The sequence below is a fragment of the Miniopterus schreibersii genome (assembly GCF_964146895.1).
Source record: "Miniopterus schreibersii genome assembly, chromosome: 1".
NCBI lineage: Eukaryota > Metazoa > Chordata > Mammalia > Chiroptera > Miniopteridae > Miniopterus > Miniopterus schreibersii.
The window spans coordinates 86551720-86568334 of record NC_138101.1 but is presented as its reverse complement, the minus strand read 5'-3'; positions in this window follow the sequence as shown (position 1 = coordinate 86568334).

The window sequence follows — 16615 nt, the reverse complement described above, 5'->3', positions numbered from 1 at the left end:
GGGTTCGATCCCCAGTGGGGGGAGTGCAGGGGGCAGCTGATCAATGACTCTCTTTCATCATTGGTGTTTCTATCTCTCTACCTTTCCCTTACTCTCTCTGAAATCAATAAAGACATATTTTTAAAAAAAGTAAATTGAGGGAGAAAATATACTATGTTAATACTAATTAAAAGAAAGCAGGAGTAGATATAATAATTTCAGACAGAGCAGACTTCAAAGTAAGAAGTTATTAGGGGTTAAGAAAGGCATTACAATTTGAAAAGATGTTCAATATCACTAATCACCAGAGAAATGCAAATTAAAACCACAATGAGATATTACCTCACACCTGTCAGAATGGCTACCATCAATAAATCAGCAAAGAACAAGTGTTGGCGAGAAAAAAACCCCTTGTGCACTGTTGGTGGGAAAGCAGACTGGTGCAGCCCACTGTGGAAAGCAGTATCGAGTTACGTCAAAAAATTAAAAATGGAACTGAAAATATGTACCTGCATAATCTGTTCTTACATAATGTCCATCTTCAGATTTAGTAGTTGTAGCTGTGTTATCTTTGTTAAAAATTAACAATGAAGATTAACGAATTAAAAAAAAAAAAAAAAAAGGAATTGCCTTATGACTAGTGATTCCACTTCTGAGAATATATCCGAAGAAACCCAAAAGAGTAATTTGAAAGAATATATGTACCCCTATGTTGATTGCAGAGTTATTTATTATAGCCAACATTTGGAAGCAGACCAAGTGTCCATCAGTAGATGAGTGGATAAAAAAGCAGTGATACAGCCTGGCTGGAGTGGGTCAGTTAGTTGAGCGTTGTTCTATACACCAAAGGGTTGCTGGTTCAATTCCCTGTCAGGGCACATGCCTGGGTTGAGGTTTTGATCCCCAGTTGGAGCACATATGGAAGGCAACTGAACTACACATCTCTTTCACATTGATGTTTCACTCTCTCTCCCTCTCCCTCTCCCTCTCTCTCTTTCTTCCCCCATCTCTCTCTAAGCATGTCCTTGGATGAGAAATAAAGAAAATAAAAAGCAGTGGTACACTAGCACAATGGAATAATACTCAACCATAAAAAAGAAGGAAATCTTACCCTTTGCAACAGCTTAGATGGACCTGGAGACTGTTTTGCTAAGTGAAATAAGTCAGTCAGAGAAAGATAGGTACCATATGTTAGCTTATTTTGTTCCTTGGATTCCACATATAAGTGAAATCCAAGGAACAAAATAAGCTAACAGACTCATAGAAAACAGACTGATAGTTGTCAGAGGGGAGGAGGGTTGCATGGCTGAGTGAAAAAGGTGAAAGGATTAAGAAAAAAAATGAAAGAGTTATAGATATAGACAACAGTTTGGTGATCACTAGAGGGAAAGGGAGGTGGGTGAAGGTAGAAGAGAGTATAAAGGGATAAATGGTGACAGAAGGAGTCTTGACTTGGCGTGATGAACACCAATACAATTTACAGATGCTGTATTATAGAATTTTATACCTAAAACCTGTAAAATTTTATTATCCAATGTCACCCCAATAGATTCAATCAAAAAGTAACAAAAAAAGCTCTGGCTGGTGTGGCTTAGTTGGTTGAGTGTTGTTCCATGCACCAAAAGGTTGATTCCTGGTAGGGCACATGCCTGGGTTGTGGGCTGGATCCCCAGTAGGGGACATGCAGGAGGCAGCAGATTTATGTTTCTCTCTCACATCAACATTTCTCTCTTTCCCTCTCCCTTCCTGTTTCTCTAAAATCAATAAAAACATTTTAAAAAAGAGTTTAAAAAAAGGCATTACATAATGATAAAGAAGTTAATTATTTAAGATGAGATAACAATCCTTAACATGTCTGTCCCTAGCAAAAAGCACCAAAATACATGAGGCAGAACTGATAGAACTGCAAAGAGAAATGCATGAATCCACTAATATAGAGACTTCATATTTTTCTGAGAAATTAACAGTTTCAGTAGACAGAAAATCAATAAGGACGTAGTTGAGCTCAATACCAAAATCAGCAATTGGATATAATTGGTATCTGTATAATACTTTATCCAACAACAGCAGAATATACATTCTTCTCAAGCTTTTATGGAACATTCACTAATATCCACCACATTCTTGGCCATAAAACACACTTTAGCAACTTTAAAAGAGTAGGAATCGTACAATGGCTGTTTTCATAACATAATGGAATTCAACTAGAAATCCATAACCAAAAAATAACAGAAAAGTCCCCAAATATATGACGATTAAACAATGCACTTCTAAATAACACATGGGTTGAAGAACTCTTTTTAAAAAAGTATATTTTGGATTAAATAAAAATAAAAACAAAACATCAAACCTGAGGGATGCAGCTAAAGCCATGTTTAGAGAGACATTTATAGCATCGATTGCATATATTAGATAAGAAAAAAAATCTAAAATCAATAACCGAAGTTTTGATTTTATGGAGTTAGAAAAAGAAGTGCAAATTAAACACCAGGTAAGGAGGAGAAAAGAAATAATAGGCATTAGAGCAGAAATCAATGGAATTGAAAACAGAAAATCAACGGAAAAAGTCAATGAAACCAAAGGTGTTTATTTGAAAAGATTAATAGAATTGATAAGGGTCAAGCTAGGTTAAGAAAAAGACACAAATCAATAATATGAGTAATGAAATCACTAGAGAATCCATTTAAATTAAAAGAATAATAAAGAAATACTATGAACAGCTCTATACTGACAAATTTTATAACTTAGATGAAATAGACCAATTCCTTGAAAGACAGAATCTGTTAAAACTCACAAAAGGAGGTAGGGCCAACACCAGTTAAGAAATTGCATTCTTTCCAATTGCAGCACCTGTACAACAGCTCGCTTGATGTGGTCAGGGTAGAGCCTCACAGTCAGCTAGCCTGAGAGGAGATCCCACCATAAATGTGAGAACAATAATGAAGATACAATTACAACAAAGAGCCCAAATAACTCACAAAAGGGATACTCAGAGAGCATCTAACTCAGGAGTTCAAGGGGATGACACCACTGGGTCCCACAGGACATTTACTACAAAACACCAACCCATGAAGTCTGGGAGTCATAGCGGCTCTATCTAATACATAGAAACAAACACAAGAGACAGTTAAAATGGGGAAACAAAGAAACAATCCCCAAATGAAAGAAAAGAAGGCATCTGCAGGAAAAGCTATATAAAACGGAGGTAAGCAATTTATCAGACATAGAATTCAAAGTAATGGTTATAAGGATGCTGAAGGAAATTAGTGAGAACTACAAGGAACATAATGGGAATTACAAGAAACTTAGTGGGAACTACATCAGCAAGAACAAGGACATAGAAATCATGAATAACAAACAATAAGAAATGAATACTCTATCTGACAGCAAGAATACACTGGAAGAAATGAAAAGTAGCCTGGATGAAGCAGATGATTGAATTAGCGATTTGGAAGACAAGGTTGGAAAAGCACTCAAGCAGAGCAGCAAAAAGAACAAAACACTTAAAAAGCATGAGGAGATTTTAAGGGAACTCAGGGACAACATGAATGAGAAAACATCCACATCATAGAGGTACCAGAGGGAGATGAAAGTGAGCAAGGATTAGAGAAACTATTTGAAGAAATGATGACAGAAAGCTTCCCTAGCCTAGTGAAGGAAAATGTCACACAAGTACAGGAAGAACAGAGAGTCTCCATCAAGGTGAACATTAATGCAAAAGTCCTCAACAAAATATTAGCAAATGAAATCCAAAAAGTCTAGAAAGAATTATACACCTTAATTAAGTGAGATTTATCTCAGGTATGCAAATCTTATTCAACATTTGAAAATCAATTAATGTAATCTATCACATCAACAGATAAAAAAAGAAAAATTACATGGTGATATCAGTTGATGTAGAGAAAGCATTTGAAAAAAATCCAACTCCCATTCATCATTTTAAAAAATCTATGGAAACTAGAGGGCAACGTTCTTAAATGGATAAAGACTGTCTACAGAAACTCTATAGCTAACATCATCATACTTAATGGTGATAAATTTAAGCTTTTCCACTAAGATTAAGTACAAGACAAAGATACCCCCCCTCATCACACTACTTTTCAACATCATATTAAAAGTCTTTTGTAATTCAATAAGGCAACTAAAGGAAATAAAAGTTATATAGATTAGGAAAAGACATTAAACCATCTTGGTTCACAGATGACATAATTGTCTATGTAGAAAATCCATAACAATTAACAAGAAACCTCTTCTGAAACTAATAAAGGATTATAACAAGTTTTCATGACACAAAATTAATATACAAAGTCAATTTACCTTCCTATATACCAAAAATAAACAAGGAGAATATGAAATTAAAAACATTAATATTTACATTAGCACCTCCCCAAATGAAATACTTAGGTATAAATTTTACAAAATATGTACAGGATATATATGAGGAAAACTACAAAACTCAGATGAAAGACATCAAAAGATAACTCAATAAATGGAGAGACATTCTATGTTCATGGATAGGAAAATATATTAAAAAACCTCTTAAGGCTCAACAATAAAAAAATAATCAACCCTCCCTGGCTGCTGTGGCTTGGTTGATTGGAATGTAGTTCCATACACCAGGAGGTGGTGGGTTCAATTCCTGGTCAGTGTACATTCCTAGGTTGTGGGTTTGATCCCCGGTTGGGGGGGGGGGAGGGCGTGTACGAGAGACAACTGATTGATGTTTCTCTCTCTTCCTCTCTCTAAAATCATGAAAAAAATAAAACAAACAAACAAAAAAACAAGCAACCCAATTTAAAAATGGGCATAAGACCTAAACAGACACCTCATCCAAGAAGATATAAAGGTGGCAAGTAGAATATAAAAAGATGCTCCACATTATAAGTCATCAGGGAAATGCAAATTAAAACAGTAATGAGATACCATTACATACCAATTAGAATGGCCAAAATTAAAATACTGACGCCACCAAATGCTAATGAGGATGTAGAGAAACAAGTCTCATTCATTGCTGGTGGGGATGCAAAATGGTGTAGCCACTTTGGAAGACAGTTTGATGGTTTCTTATAAAACTACACAGACTCTTACCATACCATCCAGCGATCAGCCTCCTTAGTATTTACCCAAAGGAGCTGGCAACCTTTATGCACACAAAAACCTGAACATGGATGTTTTTAGCAGCTTTATTCATAATTACCAAAACTTGGAAGTAACCTAGATGTCCTTCAGTAGGTGAATGGATAAATAAACTGTAGTAATTTTGACAATGGAATATTACACAGTGCTAAAAAGAAACAAGCTATCATACCCTAAAAGACACGGAAGAAACTTAACTTCATATTACTAAATGAAACAAGCCAATCTGTAAATATTTCATGCTGTATGTTTCAAACTATATGACGTTTGGGAAAAGGCTAAACTCTACAGATTTAAAAAAAAAAGTGGGTGGGTTGGGGTGGGGAGGAAATAACAGGCAGAGTACAGGGGATGCTGATAATGGCAGAGGCTACGCATGCATATTTGGGGGCAAGGAGTGCATGGGAACTCTCTGCACCTTTCTCTCAATTTTATTGCAAATATAAAACTGCTCTAAATATAAAGTCTTTTTAAATAGTAGTGTAGTCTTAACTATATCACAAAATGATTTTTATAAGTTTTTTGAGGATAATATTTACTATAGCAATATTTGCTGTGAAACTTTACATTTATACATGCACAAATCTTACTTTTCCAGGATGCGCCTATTAAAAAACTCAGAACTTTTCTTGCATTGAAATTGGAATATGAATGGATTTTTAAGAAATCTGTTTTTTCTCTACAATGTACTTCTTTAAAAAAAAAAAAAGATTTAGAGGGGAGCAGATGGCAGCTGAATAGGCAGACTTTTCTTGCACTTCCTCACAGTGCAAGACTGTAAATAAAACTAAATTGAGGAACATTCACCTGGAATTACCAACTGAGGTCCAGCTGAGGAGGAGACTTGCATCAAGGAAGCACAGGAAACACCTGGAGACTGGTAGGAAGGGCGAGGTTGAGGGAGGGGCTGACCCAGCTTCCAAAGGCAGCAGGCAGAGAGTGAAGAGGGATCTCTCGGCTGTAGGGGGGTTATTTCCCTGAGAAAATCATGGCCCAGAACCCAGGCTGCGCTCCACAACCAGAAGAGCAGAGCAAAGAACAGCGGCCCATGTAACATCCAGCTATGAAAGCTGGCTGCTGGGGAGACTGGAGCCAGTAGACCAGTGCAGGTCAGAGATAAAGCCTTGGTGTTTTTGTTTTGTTTTGTTTTAAACCCAGAGCACAGGAGTTTCATTTGCAGCTACTAACCCAAGGCTTAGGTGGAGCGGGGAAGGTTTGGACTCGAGGTGCCTAAGGAGAGATTGGGCTGGGAAGCACCCGGGGAGATGTGAAAAAGCAGCAGCCAGGAGTCCTGCATTCAGTTGTACCACCTCCAAACCGAAAGGGCCGTTTTTCCTGAGAGGCGCTGGCCCCTCCCAGAAGCCATAGCTCAGGAAAATGAGAAAATCCTGCCCCACCCTCAGGAGCCCTGCCTGTCACACCCTTCATCTCAACCTTTGCAGAGGAGGCAGCAGCAGAGGCCAAGCCTTCGGGTTTGAACAGTCTCGAAGAGCATCAGTGACTGGTTTAGGGTGGGATCATCCATCCCACTATCCTGGGAATGTGATTGGTGCTTCCTCCACATAAGAGAGCTGATAGAAACTCTGGGTATCCAGATGATCCCACTGGACTGCATAGGAGGATCTCCACCCAGCCGAGGGCAGAGTTATACTCTCAGGGGAGTAGCTCTGGGATGGTGAAATGCACCCACCACTTTCCCTGAAATCTGAACTGCACCTTCCCCTCATGGGAGACCCAGAGGTGGAGACCCTCCCAATTCTGCCTAAAGTCCTTTCAGAAACAGACTTTTGACTAAGATTGACAGCTGGCTGGCAGGTGAAGGCGGGCAGAGGTGGAACCTGGGGAACCTGGGGATGTTTGCTGACCCAGCCCTGGGCCCTGTGCTGCTAACAAACCAGCCTTGGAGTGCAGCTTGGCTTCCCCCACTTGCAGACAAGTCCAGTGGAGACAGACAGAAGTCTTGGATCACTTGGAGCTTCACACATGTTGCTGAGAGCCAAAGGAGGACAGTTTCTGACAGTGGTTAGCACCTAAGTACCTCCTGGGAAGCCCAGAATTGGCAGACAGAACAGTCAGCCTCAGTCATCAGAAGAGCAGGATCCAAAGAGCAGGAGGCACTAACCTCTGTTGAGATGAACAACACTTCACTTTTTTTCCCTTCCCTTTTTTTCTGTTTTTCTTTATCTTCCTTATCTATCTGCTTTATTGATTTGTTATTATTTTAGTCTCTATTGTTTCGTTCATATATCTAATTTTTCTCTTCCTTTTTGTTACTCTTTTTTTTGTTTTCTCCTGTTTTCTTATCATTTTTTCTTTTCTTATTTTGGATCTATCTTCTTTCTCCTCTATTTCCCTTTTCAAATTTTTTATTCCTCTTATTTTATACCATTTTCCTTCCCCTATTCTTTACTCTTATTTTCTTTATTTCATCTCTGACCCATCATGTTACCTTTTCTTCCCTCCCTTTTTCTCTTTGTTTTCTTTTCTTTCTTTTCTTCTGTCATTTGCACTCTCTTTTCTCTTTCCTAATTCTCTCTTCTTTTGTGGTTGCTGTTGCTGGTGTCATAAGGGTCTTGTATAAGTTTTTGTTTTGTTTCTTTTGTTTCTTGTTTTGTTGTGTTTTGTTCTGTTCTGTCAGCACCTCCACAACAGCTCACACGGCATGATCAGGGGTGAGCCTCACAGCCAGCCGACGTGAGGAAATTCCATCCATGAATGGGACAATATTCAAGACCCAATTATAATAGGAGAATGAAAATAACTCACACAAGGGCATTCCTAGAGCACCTAGCTCAGAAGATCTAAGAGACTGCACCACCTACTACATAAGATCACCCCATGAAGACTGGGAGGCATAGTAGTTTGATCTAATACATAGAAACAAATACAAAAGACAGCAAAAATGGGGAGACAATGAAACAAGCCACAAATGAAAGAAAAGGAGGAATTGCCAGAAAATGAACTAAAAGAAATGGAGGCAAGCAATTTATCAGATAAAGAATTCAAAGCAATGGTTAGAAAGGTGCTCAAACAACTTAGTGAGAACTATAAGCAACTTAATGAGAACTATATGGAACTTAATGAGAACTACATCAGTATGAAAAAAGAGGTAGAAACCATGAATAATAATTAAGCGAAAATGAAGAATGACATAGCTGAAATAAAAAATACCCTGGAAGGAATCAACAGTAGACTAGAAGAAGTGGAAGACTGAATCAGCAAGTTAAAAGACAAGGTAGAAAAACACACACATTCATAGAAGCAATTGGAAAAAATATTAAAAAGCAGAAGTTTAAGGGAGCTTTGAAACAACATGAAACATAAAACCATCCTCATCATAGGGGTATTAGAAGGAGAAGAATCTGAGCAAGGAATAGAGAACCTGTTTGAGGAAACAATGACAGAAAATTTCCCTAACCAGGTGAAGGAAAAAGTCACTCAAGTCCAGGAAACACAGAGTCCCAATTAAGATGAAGACAAAAAGACCCACACCTAGACACATCATAATTAAAATGGCAAACGTTAAAGATAAAAAAGGAATCTTAAAGTCTACAAGAGAAAGACAGAAAGTTACCTACAGGGGAGCTCCCATTAAACTGTCAGCTGATTACTCAATAGAAATACTTCAGGCCAGAAAGAAGTAGCATGAAATATACAAAGTAATGAAAAGCAAGGGACTGAGTCCAAGACTACTCTATCCAGCAAGAATATCATTCAAAATTGAAGGTGAAATAAATAGTTTCACAGACAAAAAAGGCAAAAAAAAAAAAAAAAAGGCTAAAAGAGTTTATTACCACCAAACCAGCATTGCAAGAAATACTAATGGGACTGTTGTAAGGAGAAGAAATATACAGAGAGAGGAACACAGGCAAAAAGAATAAAAATGGCAATAAATACTTATTAATAATAACCTTAAATGTAAATAGCTTAAATGCTCCAATCATAAGACATAGGGTAGCTGAATGGATAAGAAAACATGACCTATATATATGCTGTCTACAAGAAACCCACCTCAGAACAAAAGACACAGAGGATGAAAGTGAAGGGATGAAAAAAATTTTCCATGCAAATGGAAATGAAAAAAAGGCTGGGGTAGCAATACTCATATCTGACAAAACAGACTTCAAAATGAAGGCCATAACAAGAGACAGTGAAGGCCACTTCATAATGCTAAAGGAATTGAGACAAGAGGATATAACCCTGGTAAACATATGTGCACCCCAAACAGAAGCACCCAAATATATAAAAATCTCTGGAAGATTTTAAGGGAGAGATCGACAGCAATACAATCATAGTAGGGAATTTTAATACCCTACTGACATCACTGAATAGATCCTCTAGAGAAAATTCAACAAGGAAACTGAGCCTAAATGACACACTAGATCAAATGGATTTAATTGACATTTACAGAACATTCCACCCCAAAGCTGCAGAATATACATTCTTCTCAAGTGTACATGGGACATTCTCAAAGACAGGCCACACATTAGGACACAAACTAAGTCTCTACAAATTCAAGAAGATTAAAATCATATCAAGCATCTTCTCAGATCACAGTGTCATGAAACTAGAAATCGACTACAATAAAAACACTCAAAAAACATTCAAACACATAGAGGCCAAAAGGCATGTTATTAAACAATGAATGTGTTACCAATGAGATCGAGGATAAAATTTAAAAATCCTGAAAACAAATGAAAATGAACACACAACCCAAAATCTATGGGACACAGCAAAAGCAGTCCTGAGAGGGAAGTTTGTAGCACTACAAGCCTACCTCAAAAAACAAGAAAATTTTAAAATAAACTATCTAACCCTACAACTTAAAGAATTAGAAAGAGAACAACAAGAAAAGCCCAGAGTAAGTAGAAGGAAGGAAATAATAAAGATCAGAGTGGAAATAAATGAAATAGAGACTAAAAAGATAATACAAAAGATTAATGAAACCAAGAGCTGGTTCTTTGAAAAGAAAAACAAGATTGATGAACCTTTAGCCAGACTCATCAAGAAACAAAGAGAGAGGACCCAAATAAACAAAATCAAAACTGAAAGAGGTGAAGTAACAACTGACCCAACAGAAATACAAAGGATTGTAAGAAAATACTATGAACAACTATATGCCAACAAGCTGGATAACCTGGACGAAATGGGAAAATTCCTAGAAAAATACAACCTTCCAAAACTCAATCAGGAAGAAGCAGAAAACCTGAATAGTTCGATAACAAGTGATGAAATTGAAACAGTAATAAAAAAAACTCCCAGCAAACAAAAGCCCTGGTCTGGATGGCTTCATAAGGGAGTTTTACCAAACATACGAAAAAGAACTAACACCTACCCTCAAACTATCTCAAAAAATCCAAAAGAAGGAACACTTCCAAGTTCTTTTATGAGGCCAGCATTACCCTAATTCCAAAACCATATAAAGATATGAAAAGAAAGAGAATTACAGGCCAATATCCCTGATGAACATAGATGCTAAATCCTCAACAAAATATTAGCAAATGGGTCCAGCAATATATTAAAAAGATCATACACCATGACCAAGTGGTATTTATTCCAGGGACGCAAGGCTGGTATAATATTTGCAAATCAATAAATGTGATACATCACATAATCAAATTGAAAGACAAAAATTACATAATCATATAAACAGATGCAGAAAAAGCATTCGACAAAATCCAACACCAATTTTTGAAAAAAATTCTCAACAAAGTGGGAATAAAGGGATTAAATCACAACATAATAAAGGCCATATATGACAAACCTACAGTCAACATCATACTCAATGGGCAAAAACTAAAACCACTTCTCCTAAGAACAGAAACAAGACAGGTGTGTCCACTTTCACCACTCTTATTCAACATAGTACTGGAAGACCCAGCCACAGCAATTAGACAAGAAGGAAAAATAAAAGGCACCCAAATTGGAAAGGAGGAAGTAAAACTGTCATTATTCGCAGATGACATGATATTGTACATAGAAAATCCTAAAGACTACACCAAAAAACTACTAGATTTAATAAATGAATTTGGCAATGTAGCAGGCTACAATATCAACACCCAGAAATCAATGGCATTTTTATGCACCAATAATGAACTCTCAGAAAGAGAAACTAAACAAAAAATCCCATTTACTATTGCAATAAAAAAATTAAGATATCTAGGAATAAACTTAACCAAAGAAGTAAAAGACCTGTACTCAGGAAACAATAGGAAGCTGAAAAAAGAGGTAGAGGAAGATATAAACAAGTGGAAGAATAAACTGTGTTTATGGATTGACAGAATTAACATCATGAAAATGTCCATACTACCCAAAGCAATCTATAGATTCAATGCAATCGCTATCAAAATACCAATGGCATATTTCACAGATCTAGAAGAAATACTCCACAAAGTTAAATGGAACCAAAATAGATCCCAAATAACCACAGCAATCTTGAGAAAGAAGAACAAAGTTGGAGGGATCACAATACCAGATATCAAGTTATACTACAAAGCCACTGTAATCAAAACAGCCTGGTACTGGCACAAGAACAGACATAGATGAGTGGAACAGGACAGAGAACCCAGAAATTGACCCAAGCTATTATACTCAATTAATATTTGACAAAACAGGCAAGAGCATACAATGGAGTAAAGACAGTCTAGTCTCTTCAATAAATGATGTTGGGAAAATTGGACAGGTACATGTAAAAAAAAAAGAAAAAAAGAAACTAGACCACCAACTTATACCATACACAAGATGATATATCTGATAAGGGGTTAATTTCCAAAATATATAAAGTACTCATTCAACTCAACAAAAGGTAGACAAACAACCTAATTTAAAAATGAACAGAGGACCTGAATAAACACTTCTCCAATGGCCAAGAGACATATGAAAAAATGCTCAATGTCACTAATCATCAGAGAGATGCAAATTAAAATGACAATGAGGTACCACCTCACACCTGTCAGAATGGCTACCATTAATAGATCAACAAACGACAAGGGTTGGAGAGAGTGTGGAGAAAAGGGAACCTTAGTGCACTGCTGGTGGGAATGCAGATTGATACAACCACTGTGGAAAACAGTGTGGAGTTTCCTCAAAAAATTAAAAATGGAGCTGCCATTTGACCCAGTGGTCCCACTTCTAGGAATATATCCTAAGAAGCTTGAAACACTAGTCAGAAAGAATATATGCACTCTTATGTTCATAGCAGCATTACTTACAGTAGCTAAGATCTGGAAATAGCCCAAATGCCCACCAATAGATGAATGGATTAAAAAACTGGTACATTTATACAATGGAACACTATGCAGCTATGAAAAAGAAGGATCTCTTACCCTTTGAGACAGCAGGGAGGGACCTGGAAAGTCTTATGCTAAACAAAATAAGGCAGTCAGAGAGAGAGAGAAGTATCACATGATCTCACACATATGTGGAATATAATAAAAAAATAAACTGATGAACAAAATAGATCCAGAGACATTGAAGCATGAAACAGACTGATGTATTTCAGGGGGAAGGTGGTGGGGAGAGGGGATTAACTAAAGAACTTATATGCATATATGCATTGCCCATGGACAGACAATAATGTGGGAAGACCTGGGGAGGGGGCCGGAGCAGGATGGAGGGAGTAAATGAGGGGGGGGGGGACATCTGTAATACTTTTAACAATAAAGATAAATAAAAACAAGATTTAGATACCTTAGAGAATATGTTTTCAACAATATTTGAGTGTGTAAATACAAAATTTACATTCTAAATTGCTAAAAAGTATAGGTAACATTACATATTTGGTGTAGTTCTGAAGAAGTCTGACACTTTGTATTTCAATTTCTATTTATGAAGTTCAGGTTATTTTCAGATCATAAAAAAATATATATGTATGTTTATCTTATTCATCAAGTTTTTTAAAATACTAATGCATCAAATAATATTCGAATTAAATTATTTTGTAAACTTAGTAAGTATATTATAAAGATGTGTACTATGACAAATGAAACACAGCATTGGTTATGGAACTGCAAAACTCACAGGCCCTTTGAACAGTCTGTGTACATATACAGTAGATTACACATAAATCTAAATATATTATCTGAAGAGAATATGATTAAAGCTAAATTTTAGATAAATAATCCAACACAAAGGTTTTTGATTGCTGTGAGGTCATTGTTCTCTATTGAATTGCAAATCCCTTTCTATAGGTGCTTCGATATGTTTTGGAAAGGATTGGGAAAATGTGAGGAATATAAACATAAAAAAAGCAGCCCAGATGTCCATCAGTAGATGAGTGGATAAAAATGCTGTGGTACATTTACACAATGGAATATTATATGACTGTAAAAAGGAAGAAAATCTTACCTTTTGCAAAAGCATGAATGGACCTGAAAATTATTGTGTTAAGTGAAATAAGCCAATCAGAGAAAGACAAATACCATATGATTTCACTTATATGTGGAATCTAATGAACAACATAATTTAATAAAATAGAAACGGAAGCATAGATACATAGAACAGACTGACAGCTGTCAGAGGGGAGGGAGGTTGGGGGACTGGGTGAAAAAAGGCGAAGGGATTAAACGAAAATGTGCATATATGACACATAGACATGGTCAACAGTATGGTGATAGCCAGAGGGAAAGGTGGGATGGGGAGAGGCGGAAGTGGGCAAAGAAAAGATAAATGAGACCTGATTTTGGGTGATGAGTGCACGATACAGTATGCAGATGGTGTTTTATTGAGCTGTATAATTGAAACCTATATGGTTTTGTTAACCAATGTCACCCCAGTAAGTTCAATTAAAAAGTAAGCGTGCCATCTCTGAAGTTTTGAAATTTTTACTCAGGTGCCTCATTATATCTTCCTTTTTTCTGACTGAGTCAAAATTATCTTGATACCATTTGTGCAAATCTGTCCACTAAAAAAATAGGCTTGTCCTGGTCAATTGGACTCAATGGTTAGCGCGTTGGCCCTCAGACTGACAGGTCCCAGGTTCGATTCTGGCCAAGGGCATGTACCTCGGTTGCTGGCTCGATCCCCGCCCAGGTCAGGGCACATGCAGGGGGCAACCAATCGATGTGTCTCTCTCACATTGATATTTCTCTTTCTCTTGGTCTCTCCCTTCCACTCTCTCTGAAAAGCAATGGAAAAAATATCCTTGGGTGAGGATTTAAAAAAAAAAAAAGGCTTGCTTGAACTAAACAAACTTCCACATCCATCACCAGTTTACCGGTTTAAAATGATAGAATTTATTGAGCTAATTTTCTTGGAACTATCTCAGAAAAAAGGGTTCCGTAAATTCATATTATTGGAATTGAGTGGGTGTGAGGTACATGATGTTTTCGAAAGAGAATGTCTAGGAGGAAATGAAATAGTTCAGTAATTGTTTTTCAAATTTAAGAGATGAAGATTTTGTTTATTTTATAAAAATACTTCTTTAGCTTGAAGAAAAACTAGTTAAAAACAACCATTGTCATCAATAACTAAGCAAAAGCCAGAACCAAAACTTAGAAGGATATAAAGAGGATAGTAAGAGTTGATTTTATTTTTATAGTGATAAAATGTACATAGCATAAAACTTACCATTTTAACCATTTTTACATGTACAATTCAGTGACTTTAAGTATTTCACAATGTGTGACTATCCCCACTATTAATTTTCTGAACATTTTATTATCCCAAACAGAAATTCCGTACCCATTAAACAATAGCTCTCATCGTCCCCTCACCCACCAGTCCCTGGTGACCTCTATTCTTTCTTTCTATAAATTTGCCTATTCTATGTACATCTTTTTTTTTTTTTTTAAATATATCTTTATTGATTTCAGAGAGAGGAAGGGAGAGGGAGAGAGAGATAGAAACATCAATGATGAAAGAGTCACTGATCGGCTGCAGCCCGCAACCCGGGCATGTGCCCTGACTGGGAATCGAACCCAGATCTCCTGGATCCCAGGTCGATGCTCAACCCCTGAGCCACACCCAGCTGGGCTCTATGTACATCTTATAAATAGAATCATAGAATATTTGTTCTTTTGGGACTGGATTCTTTCACTTAGCATAATGTTTCCAAGGTTGTACATGTTGTAGCAGGTATCAGAATTCCTTTATTTGTTTGCTTTGTTTTTTGTTAATCTTTACCCGAGGATATTTTTTCCATTGCTTTTCAGAGAGAAAGTGGAAGGGAGGGAGGGGAAGAGAGAAAGAGAGAAACACCGATGTGAGACAGACACATGGATTGGTTGCCTCCTGCCCACTCCCAGACTAGCGCTGAAGAGCAAACGTGACACCCAGGTATGTGCTCTTGAACAGGAATCAAACCTCCGAACTTTTGGTGCACAGGGGGATGCTGTAACCACTGAGCACACCAGCCACGGCCAGAATTCCTCTTTATGGCTAAATAATATTCCAATATACATATACGTACATACATATTGTTTATCCATTTGTGGGCTGATGGACACTTGGGTTGCTTCTATCTTTTGGCTACTAAGAATACATGCTGCTGTGAACACTGATATACAAATATCTGTTTGAGTCTCTGTTTTCAATTCTTTTAGGTATATACCGAGAAGGGGAATTGCTGGATCATATGGTAATTCTATGTCTAACTTTCTGTGGAACTGCCAAACTGTTTTCCATAGTGGCTATACCATTTTACATCCCTACCAGCAACGCACAAGGGTTGCTTTGTTGCAACGCATTGCTTGGTTGTTGTTGCTGCTGTCGACTTGAACTTTATATATTATGGATATTAGTTCCTCCTCAGGTATATGATTTACAAATATCTTCTCCCATTCTGTGGGTTGTCTTTTCACTCCTTTGATCGTGGCCTTTGATGCATAGAGTTTTTGATTTTGATAAAAGCCAGTTTATCTATTTAGTCTTTTGTTGCCTGTGTTTTTGGTGTCATATTAAAAAAAAAATCATTCCCAAATCTAATCTCATAAAGATTTTTCCTGATGTTTTTGTCCAAAAGTTTTATAGCGTTAGATCTTCCAGATCACGCAACTCTATTTGGAGGACAAGGTCTTTACTGTCCAACCTGTTCCCAGCAAGCTGCGCCAGGAAGCTCATTCCCCACCCTCACTGCTACCTGCCACCAAGCTGGGGAACGGAAGGGGCAAGGCACTAGCGCAAGGGAGAGACTGAAAATCACCAACATTTATCAGCCTCTCCATCGAGCTCTCCTCCAAGTCTTCTTCTGCTAGAGTTCAGAGCACAAAATAGTTACTTCAGGCAGTTCCTGTCCGTCCAATAGTTGTTTAGGTGGAATGAACTGGTCGCCCCTCCTCTAGCCTGATATCTCTTTGGTTCAGTAAAGTCAAGGTCATGGGGTACATTTTTTTGAGAGATAATTGGCATTCTTTTGTTTGAGAGCCACAGATTTCACCAGTGATTCTAGTTGGCCATTGACACATTTGTGTAATACAAAAACACCCTGAATGTGAGTGTGGAGAAGATTCAATGAAATTTTATTTGCTTCTGAAATTGATATAAATCCAAAGTAGGCCAAACT